The sequence below is a fragment of the Suncus etruscus genome, chromosome 8 (assembly GCF_024139225.1).
Source record: "Suncus etruscus isolate mSunEtr1 chromosome 8, mSunEtr1.pri.cur, whole genome shotgun sequence".
Taxonomy (NCBI): Eukaryota; Metazoa; Chordata; class Mammalia; order Eulipotyphla; family Soricidae; genus Suncus; species Suncus etruscus.
In genome coordinates this window covers 69,895,201-69,908,060 of record NC_064855.1, presented here as the reverse complement: position 1 = coordinate 69,908,060, position 12,860 = coordinate 69,895,201, and the positions used below count along the sequence as shown (strand labels likewise).

The window sequence follows — 12,860 nt, the reverse complement described above, 5'->3', positions numbered from 1 at the left end:
TCTACTGAGTTTTTTTAGACCTCTTATTTCAGTTGTAAGTTCTGTCATTAAGGTCTGTTCAGATCGTTCTATGCTTGCTTAGAGTTCTTTGAGCATCCTCCTTATCTGAGAGGCTTTTCAGGTCTTCTTCATTCTATATGCATAGTGTTGTCATGCATTGTTTCCCCATTGCAACACTTGTATAGTGGTTTTTACTATGTGCTGTACTGGGCTCATGGGTTAGAACAGGGATCTTCAAATTACGGCCCGGGGGCCGCATGGCCCGCAGAGGAGTCTGATCCGGCCTACCACCAGTGAGCGCTGTTTGGTTGCCAAGATACCTGCCAGCATATACACTCAGTGTCACGTTTCTCAGGGATGATGTCAACCGCCTCCGCCCACAGAAGTCCGTTGGCTGAGTAGAGGGAGAGTTTTGAAAAGTTTCTATGACTTACTTTCGCAGATTACAGCTTTTCTACTTTCAAAAAACCAAGAAGTACCAGAGCTCAATGATGCGGAATGGAAATGGCACCTTGCCTTTCTGACAGCTATAACAGAGCTACTCAAAAGTTTCAATCTGCAACTTCAAGGCAAGGGGAAGCTAATCTGTGATAGGGCATCGCATGTGAAAGCATTTGAAGTAAAATTAGGCCTTCTCATCAAACAAGTACAGGAGTAAAACTTCAGTTATCTCCCAACAACTCAAAACCTGTCAGGGGACTAACCATTGGTTGCATTCCCAAAGGAAACATGTCTGGCTTCACTAGAATTGTTGCAAAGGAGTTTCAATTTAGATTCAAAGAGCTTCAATCTCCATGAACAGGACATACAGCTTTTTCGTAACCCATTTTCTGTTCAGATTGAAAATGTCCTTATAATTTACCAAATGGAACTGGCTGAACTGCAGAATTGTGACTCTCTGAAAGACTCATTTAAGTCAAGTAACCTTTTGAATTTCTATGCATCTCTCCCCTTTGAGACATATCCAAATATCAGGAACCATGCACTCAAAATGGTAACCATCTTTGGTAGCACTTATGCCTGTGAACAGACTTTTTCAAGAATGAAACATCTGCAATCTTCAACCAGATCACGATTAACTGATGCCCACTTGCATCACTTGTTATGGCTGGCAGTGACAAATATGGAACAGGACACTGACCATCTCATTAGCCAAAAGCAGGCCCACAGTTCCCATTGAAATACTGGTGCATGATCTGTTTATTTATAAATGGTTTTCATTTTATTTGTATAAGATATGTGCAGTGTGAGTAGGAATTAGTAGCTCATATAGTCCGGCCCTCCAGCTCTCTAAGGGACCATAATCTGGCCCCCACTTTAAAAAGTTTGAAGACCCCTGGGTTAGAAGATCCTCTGGCTCCACCTTATTAGGTTTGGGCCTTGGAGATTGTGTTCGATGGGGTCTTCTTGGCTGTCTTGGGCAGAAAAGCAGAGAGGGAGCAAGGCATCAGTCTTTTATAATGGCTCTCCATGTTTGGGCCCTGGAGGTTGTGTTCAATGGTGACTTCTTGGCTGTCTTGGGCAGAACAGCCTAGATTTTGTGTTTCTTAATCCTTTCAGTTACTCTATGTCTTTTGATAGAGAATTTAGTTCATTGACTTCAGGGAAATTAACTACAAAACAATGTTTTATCATATTCTCTGGCTATTTTGGTTAATTTTTCCTTAGTTTTTTTTCTACTGGTACATAGTACAACTGGATCACTTACAGAAAATGTACAGAGCTCTTGTTCATCTGAGAAAATAAATTTTTAATCACTCCTTCAAATCTGAGTGACAACTTGCAGGTAGATGACCCTATATTGAAGATTATTCTCTTGCAATATTTTTAATATATATCATTCCATTGTCTTCCTGCCGTGGTTCATATGAGAGATTGCGTAGAATTGAGAGAATGAGATAATGCATAGGAAATGGGTTTTCTGTAGCTAAGAAAAATTAAAACCCAAATTATACCACATAATTCATTCAGCTTTTACTGAGCACCTACTACTGTCTGAGAACCAGAGAGAGGGTCTCAATACTAAATATCAGAGAAATATTGTAGAAAATGTGTTTAGTAGAGTCTTCTAAAGCAATATGATAGGGATGGGAGTTTTTAAAGAGTGTTCAGTTTTAACTTGCAGAAGAATAAAAAAATACAAATTTCTAACTGACTCTCAGGCTGCTTCTTAAAAGATGAGCAGGTGTTTGTAAGAAAGTTCAGCATAAAAACAAAGTGGCTTGATTTGGAACTGCAAGCGAGAGGTTCAAATTGATGAGTCTGGAGAAATGCTGTCTATTATAGGGAGAAAAAAATTTTTTTTACAGATACTGGGGACCTATTTAAAAGGTTTATCTCACTTAACTTGTTTAGTACTATCGAGTGTTTGCCAGACTGGGTATGACCTCTGGCAGGATAGAGGGGCGGGAGGAGGTATACCTGAGCTGGACTACAAAGTGAGAGATAGCAGGAATACAGCTATGACTAGCTTAGAGGTACTGAGACTAACAAAGAAAATAATGCAATGTTTTAGGGACAAGTGATTTTTGTTCTGTATAGCCTCATTGCCTGTAGAACAAAATCTCAGTGGAATTTTTCAATCTTAGGGCTTGGGTTGGGAGGAGGAGTAGGTTGAAATGTAGCGAAGACCTGAAATCAGCTGTGCCATGGAAGAAAAGTGACAGGAACATTTGGTGCACGTAGGTGCATGAGAGAGAAAGTGGAACCTGGAATTAGGTTCCTCTGGCTGATGAGCTGGAAGGTGGAGACATTTACAAGGAATGAGACCAGAGGAAAAAAACAGTTGGCAAGTGAACTTTTATCTTACTCGAGTTGACTTTAGGGCCCCAGGGGATATCTGGGTAGAAATTTCTGGTAACAAATTATGATTTTATATAATTGGAGATCTGGGATAGGCATAGAAATTTATGAGATGTCAGTTGTTCACGGTGAGTCATTGGTGTCTGGATGGACCCAGGGCAGAATTGAAGCGCAGAAGAGGCGCTCTAATGTGTAAATGATGAAAAAAAAAATGGTTTGAGAATTTGAAGACTCAAGTGTCACAAGGGCCAATGAAAGGAATGGCTTCAAGGGAGTAAAGTCTGGTTAACTCTGACAAAGGCTCAATATAGGTAAAGAAGCCATGGGGTGAGAGGAGTTATATGATTTAGGGAATTTTCAAAGGCAGAGGTTACCTTTCCTAGGGTCATTGGGAACAAAAGTCAGTTGGCAGCGAAGAAGAAGAAGAAGGAGTGGTGGATTGAGAAATGAACACGAGAATACTAAGCCAAAGAGCTTTGCTGTAAGGAGGTGGGGACTGCGGGAAGATTGCTTCAAGTAAGTGAAATTTTTCAGTTTAACAAAATTGTGTGCATGTACTTGACATGATTAAAGGCCGTGGGAAGCTATGGATAGAAAGACCCTTAAAAGTCCAGAAGAGGGAACAGAATAACCTGTGAAAAAAGCCTCTCAGATTGGAAAGGCAAATTGGAAAGGCAAAGTGTCACCCAGATCTGCAAAGGGCAGTAAGAGAGGTGACTGGGCCATTTACTGAACACTCCCTGAGGGAGCCAGCCAGCCAGCCAGTTCCCATCTCCCAAAAGTGCTCCTTCACCGGGTCATCTTTTCCACGAAACCATTAAATAGAACACGAGAGAGATCAAGCCTTCAAGAAGCCTTCCTCCATCTGAACCCCTGATGCTGAGGCGAACCCCAAGATGAACAACCCGAGTAGTGGAAAGAAAGCCATCCAGCGCCTGTCGAGGGGCTCGGGAGCACGGAGATCTGGGTTGCCCGGTGCCCAGTCGGTGGGTGAGACTTGCCCAGGATGATTTCCTTCACGCCTCAGCACTGGGCTGAGGGAGAGGGGCGCCCACAGGCTCCGGAGGTGCGGAAGCCGATGGCGTGGAAGCGCGCGTCTCCGGGGACTTGAGGCCACCTGGGTTGCGCGCGGGCTTTCTTCCTTTCCCCGGGCACGCGGAGGCCGCTCCCGGGCGCCCGGTGGCCGTGACCACCCTGAGGCGCGCTTTCGGTTCCGCGCCTTATAAGGCCTGCCGGGGGTGTCACGTGCCGGGTGCGGGGGGCGCGGGGAGGCGGAGCGGGGAGCGCGGAGGGAAAGGGGAGGGAGGCGAGGGCGGAGGTGGGCGCGGGGCGGAGGGAGGAGGCGGCGGCCGCGGCGGGGACCGGACGGCTCGGAGCTAGCCGGACCGACGAGGAGGCGGAGGAGGCGGCGATCGCGGGAGCGGGGGCGGGAGCCGGAGACCGCGGGAGGGCCCCAAGGCGGGAGCTCCCCGGGACAGCGGCGGCGGCGGCTGACAGGACTGAGGCGCCGAGGAGGGCGGCGAGCGAGCGAGCGATCGGGCGCATCCAGGCAGCAGCCGGCGGTCGCGGCGGGGCAGCTGGCGGGGCGCGATGGATCCGCAGCACGTGCGCCCCGCGCCCGGCGCCCGCTGCCCGGCCTGGGAGGAACCGGTGGGTACCGCGCCCCGCGCTCATCGCACTCACTTCTCTTCTCTCCCCCTCAGCGCCTCAAAGCTCACCCCCGCCCGGGCCGGGTTCCGCTCAGGAAATGGCTCCAGATGAAGTCTCCAGCTGCTTCCCAAGCCAAGCCGGGGCTGGAACCGGGGCCGGCCGCGCGCTTTGCTTCCTCCGCTGCCCGGGCTCCTCCTCGCGCGCGCCTCCCCGGAGCGCCTTTGTCCGGCCCGAGCCCCGGCTCGCCCTCTGGGGAGCCTCGCTGGCTGGCCGGCCGGCTGGCCCACCTCTGGCGCCTGCGTCCTCAACTTTTGACTCGATTTCTTGAGCGCCAGGGCTAGGGCTGGAGCTGGGGCTGGACAGGAGCCGGGCTTGAACTAGCTGCTAGCTGGGCGCGCTGCCTCGCGCGCCACCGTGTCCCGGCCCCCGTCACCTGGCGCACAGGTTGGTCCCCAGGACCCAGGCTGGCTGACTGGCTGGCAGCGGGAACCACGCCTCCGAGCCCGCTCGCTTCGGCTCCAGCCCCGGGTTTGTGGATGCAGGAGGGTTCGAGGATTGATTGGGCCGGGAATAATGGAGCGCGAGACCCACTGAGCTGGCTTTCAGAATTTCTTTGCATCAGCCACGCCAAGGGATTTTAGGGATCCGAAGTAACTAACGTGTGTTGTCTCTGTCTGGTGTATCTGCTGAGGACCTGGGGGATGGCATGGGGGTGGGAAGTTTTGGGTCTTTCCTCCCCCCCACAATCTCGCAAACTCGTTCAGTTTCCTTCTTGCTGGCTTCTGGAGGAGTCGGAAACTGCCTCATATCCCTCCCGGGATGTTGCCCGGAATCCCCTGCTCTCCCCGGGCTCTGTATTATACTGAGTAGGCTGCCTTTGCCCTGACTTGGAATTTTGAAATTCTACGCCCTGCTCTGATGTTTGCCGCTTCCTCTGGGTTGAAATTTTCGAACCCTTATGAAAAAGCCTCGTCCAAGATTTCTGGCCTCTGGGCTCTCATGTTCTCTTCTGCATGGTTGGAGGCTGTTTGCCCAGGGACTCTGCTTGTCCTCTCAGCCTCGTCCCTGCCTGAGCTTCTAGGTCAGGTGCCAGGCTCGGTCTCTGGTCTCTTTTCTCCCCTTCTCCCCCTCTTCCTTTTCCCTTCCTCTCCTCCCCCATTCCCCCCTCTCTGTTTCTCTCTTCCCCTCCCCTTCTCTAAGTGTGCTCCTTTGCCCAAAGTAGGCTGCCCCTCTGCCTCCTGTTTCCCCGACCTTTCAGAAGTGTCCTTCGCCTCTGATCCATCTGTATATGCAGCTGTCTTTGCTTTTGTAAATTTGAACATGTTGTTAGGTTGCCCATCTGCTCCTATTTCTTCTAGTGTGGTTATAACTGGGCATCAACTTATTCTTTAAATTAAAACTATACTTCAGTTCTGAAGTTAAAAGATCACTGAAAACTAAATTTCATAATCTCTTTCTGTAGTTATTTTGACTGATTATACTTCAGGATATGAAGTCCCCCTTTGAGCCTAGATACTTCAATTCAGCACCAGTCACAGTGAAAAATACCATCACCAGAATTTCTTTGAGGGTCCTGATGCCAGATCTATTTTATGCTTAAGAAAATAGAGCAAAGCAGTCTCTTTTGGCCTTATGTAACCAAAAATATTTGTTTATTTTTTTAATCAAAAACGTGTGATTGAACTAACAGAAATGTGTGAATGGACTATATATGACACACTATCCAGATTGCAGTACCCTCTTGGAAAAATTAGGTTTCTTTAAAATCTGAAGTTGTTGTCTCAGTAGCTATTTTATCCAGCACCTATTTGTCCAGGAGTGTTTATAGTAGTGGCAAAGACACAAATCTTCACCAACACTACATTTTTTTTGTAAACAGAATATCTTGCTTTATATAAGTTAATACTTACATTCAAATAGTCCACATCTTCGGAGACCTCAGGTTTGTCCCATAAGATAATACTTTTGACATGATTTAATCCGGGCCCTGTGACCATACATGTGTGATCACATAATTGAAGAATAAAGGAAATTATCATTTAAGATATTAAAAGAGACAAGATAGCCAAATTGCTAAAAAGAATTAGATACAAGAGAAAAAAGAGTGATTAGTTGAGGGGGTGGTGGTGAAAATATTTCATGTTAATAGACATTGAGAGCTAATGGAAGAAATAGCTTAATCTAAATACATTTTCTAGGGACACAAATTTTATCCAAAGGAATTCATAGACTTTTCTTTAGTTCTCTTAAAATTTGATTAGGAGTCATAGAGAGATAGTACAGAGACTGAGGCAATTGCTTAGCTTGTGTTCTACCCTAACGTGGTCCTTGATACCTGGCAGGGTATTTGGTTCCATAAACAATACAGAGATGAGGAGTAGCCCCTGAGCAGATCTAGGGGTTGACAAGAAAAATTAGACCAAAGCTCCCTTTAAAATGTCTCTGCAACATACGTATGATTTTTTTTAACTTAATATTCCGAGGGAATGACAGTTTCCTGAGGCCTAATTTGAATGTTCATAGATCTTGGGTTGATAATGGTAATTTGTTCTGATCTGGACTCCATTTTGCATTTTTAAAATATCTACTTTTTAAATTCAACTACAGGTTCATTTTATACTGTACTGTAAACATCTACATTTATAAATGGAATATTCAGCATTAGAGAGGCTGCATTTAGTTAAGAGAGATCTATTGCTGCATTTAATTAAGAGAGACCTATTGCATTATCCCTTATGTGTAGAAAAAGGGTCGACTTTTTTCTTTTTGATGGAATCTAAAACATTACAGGAACTGATGCTGGGTAATAGTAAAGAGAACACCACATCTTGCTTGAAATTCATCCATGTCTGGACTGAGAGGCAATTGCTGCATTTTGTGATGTTCTTTGTATTTAGGATAAAATAAAGTTAATTGGGTAAGTGAGGGCATTGATGTGAACAGCTTTGTCATTACTCTGGCTTGGATATGGATGACAAATGTTAACATTCAGCATTCTTTAATGCCTGTTATGAAATGTAATAAAGTCAGTAGAAATAGATATTATATAAGTTTCCAATCAATTAAAGATACTTGAGTGGTGGGAGATGTGTAGAAAAGAACTTGATCACATCACCCTCTTTCTTGGGTCACAGGAAGAGTATGGATAGAGTTAAAATTCTATCCAAAACATTAAAAAAGTGGGTGCATTTACAAATAACTTCTTAGGAGGGTCATTAGAGGGGGAATGAGTACATTTTGGAATCAAAAATTGTGATTCCAAAGAATTTTCATCTAAGTGGTTCTGATGAAACTAATCAGATCTAATGGAAAATTAGGAAGGGAAGAATTTCAAAGGTAAAAAGGGTCAAAATATAAGTGAGAGTTTATAAGTATAGTTGCGCATTGTATGGAAGATGATTTTCCTGAGGTGTGAGAATGACTGGATATGCATACAGTCATGGTATTAATCACTAATCTCATAATCATTTTATTTGAGTAACAAAGGAAAGTTTAATACTTCTTAATGCTAAATTATAAAAGTATAGGATGGAAGTAGTTGTAAAACAGTGAAAACAGGCTTGTACTTTTCCAAACTAGTATCTTTTGCATGTTTCCATTAATTAGGAGCCTGCATTCTAGAATATGACTAATTAAATGCTTACTTAGGTTCTTCAGAATATAAATATAGAGGTTTACATGCTTTTATGTATCTTTAAATATATATATTATCTATCTATATTCAAATTCATGTAATATTTACTGCAAAGCCATATCACATATGGAATTAAAAGTTGCCAATAATATTAAGCTGATTTATGCCAATAAATATATAATTAAAAGTATCCCTGTACTTTTAAAAGTATCAGAATCAGGGCCCGGAGAGATAGCACAGTGGCGTTTGCCTTGCAAGCAGCCGATCCAGGACCAAAGGTGGTTGGTTCGAATCTCTGTGCCCCATTTGGTCCCCCATGCCTGCCAGGAGCTATTTCTGAGCAGACAGCCAGGAGTAACCCCTGAGCACTGCCGGGTGTGGCCCAAAAACCAAAAACCAAAAAAAAAAAAGTATCAGAATTAGAATTGGCTTTGACTTAAACTTTGAAAAAGTTGAAAATATAATGGACATTGGTTGGTTCGAATCCCGACGTTCCATATGGTCCCGTGCCTGCCAGGAGCTATTTCTGAGCAGATAGCTAGGAGTAATCCTTGAGTACCGCCAAAAAACCGAATAAAATATAATGGACTTAAAAAAATGGGCAGAAAGCCTGAAGTAAAACTCTAATTTAGTGGTAGCCTCACCTACTTCCATTTCATTCAGAATGCAGTGTCTACATGGCTTATGTCCAAGTTTTTAATGATGTATTTGTGACATGTTCCAAACAAAAATTTCAAAGTAGCAGTAATAAAATAATTATGTGAGACACTCTAGGAAATTTTTGAAAAGCCTTAAAAACAAGGAAAAAGTCATAAAATTCTGTAAATCAAATAAATAATGTAATCTACCACATTGTTTTCAGTTGTCATTTTGAGCTACTTTAAAATGCTTGAAAATATCACTTTCTAATATTGCTATTTTTTAAGGGAGGTAAAGAATATTGGGGGGTACACTATGTAAAGATTGAATGTTCATGCTGGAACATAATTTACAGATGAGACTGAAGATCAGGCACCTTTAAATTAGTGATTTCTTGAAAGTCTCAAAAAAGTTGATTGAAGTAAAAAGGGTTTCTCATGAGCTGCCTTTGTAGGAAATGAAGTAGTCTTTGCCTACACAGTGTTTTCACTTGGAGCTATGTGGTAGGGAAATTGTGGAGAGAGATCACATATTTAGCAAGTGCAGGCTTAGACTGGCTATACTTTCAAAGTCAAAACCAAGTTTTAGAACTTGTTATAGCACTCTTTGAAGAGTAGAGATGTCTGTGAGATTAACTTTTTATGGATTAATGAATACCTTTACTTTGAGGTATTAATTGCCCAGCCCTTGCATGTTGAACTATTTTGCATTGTCTTTAAGCTGTGTTTGAATCAAAGAGTGAGAAATGTGTTTAGCCTCCTTAAGAGTCTAAACAATGCTTCTTAGTTTAATCATTTTCCGCCTGTATTCTGGAAAGAAAATGAAGTGTGAACAGAAATACGTGATACTGGACAAATTAACTTGTCATAGAGTTTGGCAAAAGGAATAAAGGGTTGGAATAGTAATCTCATGATTTTGAAATTGGCTTCAGTTTGTGATTTGCAATCTCAGTCTCCACATTGAAGAAGGTCTAAGAAATCTTATTATAAGAGGCCTTGTGTTTGGTACTCTTGACCAAATCAATCACCAAACCATTGTCAGAGACCAAACAGATTGGTATAACAGATATTATTCCGATCACTTTCTTTTTCTCTTAAAGAATTCCCTTTAAAGTTGTATGTTCTTTGTAGATAGCCAATAGGTATTTACAGAGCCACAAGAGTCATAAAGTTTATTTTGTTCTAAAAAGTAACTGAAGTTGGCAAAGTTATTTTCATTAATTAGTAGTATAGGCAAGAAATCTGTCTTCTGACGATTGAAAACGATTGTCACAGTTTAAACTTTGACGAATTTAATCCTCAGTGTAGATATCCAATAGTGGACTACTGTTTCTTAAAATCTTAGAACTATTAGCTATGAAGCAACTGATTATTGTTGAGAGTAAGACTGCAACTGAAAACGTAACACTCAGTTTTATTTGGAGGCTCCTTAAAAGGTCATGCAGACTGAAAAAAAAACTCCACGAAGGTCATGACAATGGAAAAAAACACGAGTGGGCTCTGAAGGGCAGGAACACGTTGAACAGAATTGAGTGCTTTACTGGAGTTTGAATTTCACAGTCCAGCAGACACTTTTGTCCTACTTGAAAATACATTGGCTTGAGGTTATCTTTGGATGACACGAGGGACCTGCATTTTATCTTCTTCCTTTGGTCTCTTCTACCGCTGCATTTTATCTTCTTCCTTTGGTCTCTTCTACCCCTGCCAGTGTTCTGTGACACAGAGGTAGTACACCCCATCTGGAGGCTGCTATTGCAGTGCCCACTTTAACCACCTTGCAGGGAGGAGTGCTGAACGCTGGCTGCAGCCTGTTGATCCCATTTCCTCCGGCTAGAGTCCCGAGTTGGGAGTGGCTGTCCCAGGGCTTTCTGGAGTTCTCTAGCTCCGGTGCATTGTTTTCTTCCTAGCAGCCAGGGTTAGCGTTTCGGCTTGGGCACTTATTTTTGCTTTCTGTCCTCTCGGGCTGCGTGTACACTCTTGTTTCTGTGCGCGCTCCACGCCCTTCCCAGTTTCCTGTTAGTCAAAAGGCATCGCTCTTTCTGAACGCAAAGTTCTCAGCGCGGAGTGGAACCTCCCGGAAAAATGCTCTTTTCTTCCGTGTACGCCGGAGGAAGCTAGGGGTGGTGGACCAGAAAGTGAACCCCTGCGGCCGGGAGCGTTTTAAAGAACCTAAGGCTGGAGGCAGGAGGAGAGGTTGAGTTTCTGAGAAGGGCGGGGGGGGGGGGTGCTCTTGCAACTGTCCAGAGGCAGCTTCTGCCGCCTCGGGGACTTCTTAGACTGTGCGGAGAGGCCACTTTTCTCGGGTGTGCTGCCGGGTCCAAAGATGCCTGGGAGGGGGACTTGAGGGGGTGCACCCAAAGGAGAGGGGAGGAAGCCCTGGGGTCCCTTTCGACTCCTAGATCCTCCGGTGTCCCGGGAGGAAGCCAGGTCTCTACCAGGATCGCAGAGATTCTGTCTCGCGCCTCTGGGTATTCACCCCGGATTCCCTAGACTCGAGCACAAGTTGGAGCTTGTCGGTATCGCTGTGTCATCCCATTCTCTCGCCTAGTCCGGGTCTTAGGCAGGTCGGGAACCTCGAAGGATCCCGAGGAGGGGTGCGCCGGGGACACAGGCAGCCTGGGCTCTAGGATCCCCCGGGATCGTCCCCGCGGCGGCGGCGGCGGCGGCGGCGGCGACTCTCTCTGGCTAGCTAGAGTTTTGCGGGGATCGGTGGCCCCCCCTCCGCCCGGAGGGTCTGGTCCTCGGCTACCCTTCACCGGACGGGCTGGGCTGGGGAAGTGGAAGATGGTAGCAGCAACCGCGTCTGCTCTGTCCCCGCAGGAGTCCGAGAGGATGGCCGGGGCCGGCGGCCAGCAGCACCCTCCCGGAGCGGCCTCCGGCGGGGCAGCGGGGCCCGGAGAGGATTCGTCCGATAGCGAAGCGGAGCAGGAGGGAGGACCCCAGAAACTGATCCGCAAGGTGTCTACTTCGGGGCAACTCCGGACGAAGGTGAGGCGGCGCGTGGGGGAGGAACGTTGGGCTCCCGGCCGGGTTGGGGCGAGGCGGGGCGCCGGGGTGAAGGCGCCTGGAGCGCTGCGAGCGGAGCCCGGAGCTCCGGGGCGAACCCCGGGAACTTGGGGGAGCACGCTGGGGGCGGGGCCGCGCTGGGGGCGGGGCGGAGGGAACTGGCAAGCTCATCCCCCGCGCTGGGAGGGATTCTTCTGGGTCTGCGCGTAGCTGGAGGCGAGGGTCGGGCCGGAGCCAACCCTGCGGGCAGGGGTGGAGGAGCCTGGAGACTAGGATTTCAGGGAGCGTGGGAAAAACCTTGCAGCGCGATTGGGAGTTCCCACTCAGGGAACTTAAAAGGAGTGTTTTGGCTTTTGTGGCCCTCTGGCGTGTTGCACTGATTGGTTGGAGGGTGTGCGTAGAATGGGGAGCAATGCAAACCTAGGGATGGACCAGACTGCTTGAGCCCTAATCAGCGTCCCTTTTCCCCCTCTGCTGCCCTCCTCCACCCCCGCCTCTGGCAGCAGCCTTCCCATCCCTGGCCTTTCGGATAGGGGTGTGCCTATTAAAGGAGCCCCTTTTTTTTCTTCTCCCATTGGAAGACAAACGCTGGAGACCGGGCTAGTAATTCTCTAGTGTATCGCTCTAAAGCAGTCCAGCAATTATCACAGGTTCCAGTGATATGGGACTCCCCCTTTTTACATAATGAAAAGTAGTTTCTATATTACAGGGAGCGTAGCATACTGAGTTACTCTTGGAACTGTTTACCTTTGAGAACTGACTTTCAGAGATAATTTGACTCTGAGCATACCTTAGCACCTCCTTAGGTCTGAGCAAATACATAGCAGATATTTAACCGGGAAAGGTTGTTTATGCTAATTTTCATCTGACTTTAAAGGTGATCCTCAAGGACGGGGTCTTGTCATTGGGGGACTTTAAGGAAAAATTTGAGAAAGGAACAAATGAAAATAGCTCAGGGCCGGAGAGATAGCATGGAGGTAAGGCGTTTGCCTCTCATGCAGGAGGTCATCGGTTCGAATCCCGGCGTCCCATATGGTCCTCCGGTGCCTGCAAGGAGCAATTTCTGAGCCTGGAGCCAGGAATAACCCCTGAGCACTGCCGGGTGTGACCCAAAAACCACAAAAAAAAAA

General features: G+C 46.2%; 1 protein-coding gene across 2 annotated transcripts in view; it reads left to right on the top strand.

The window, feature by feature from the left end:
• The first annotated feature begins 11,585 nt into the window (after positions 1-11,585).
• Positions 11,586-12,860, top strand: part of DGKH (diacylglycerol kinase eta) — a 195,126-nt gene continuing 193,851 nt past the window's right edge. The window contains exon 1 of one of the 2 annotated variants that reach the window (XM_049778886.1): positions 11,586-11,712. The gene's annotated coding sequence lies outside the window, so the exon portion shown is untranslated. The remainder of the gene's footprint in view (positions 11,713-12,860) is intronic. The other variant, XM_049778885.1, reaches the window with a different exon arrangement.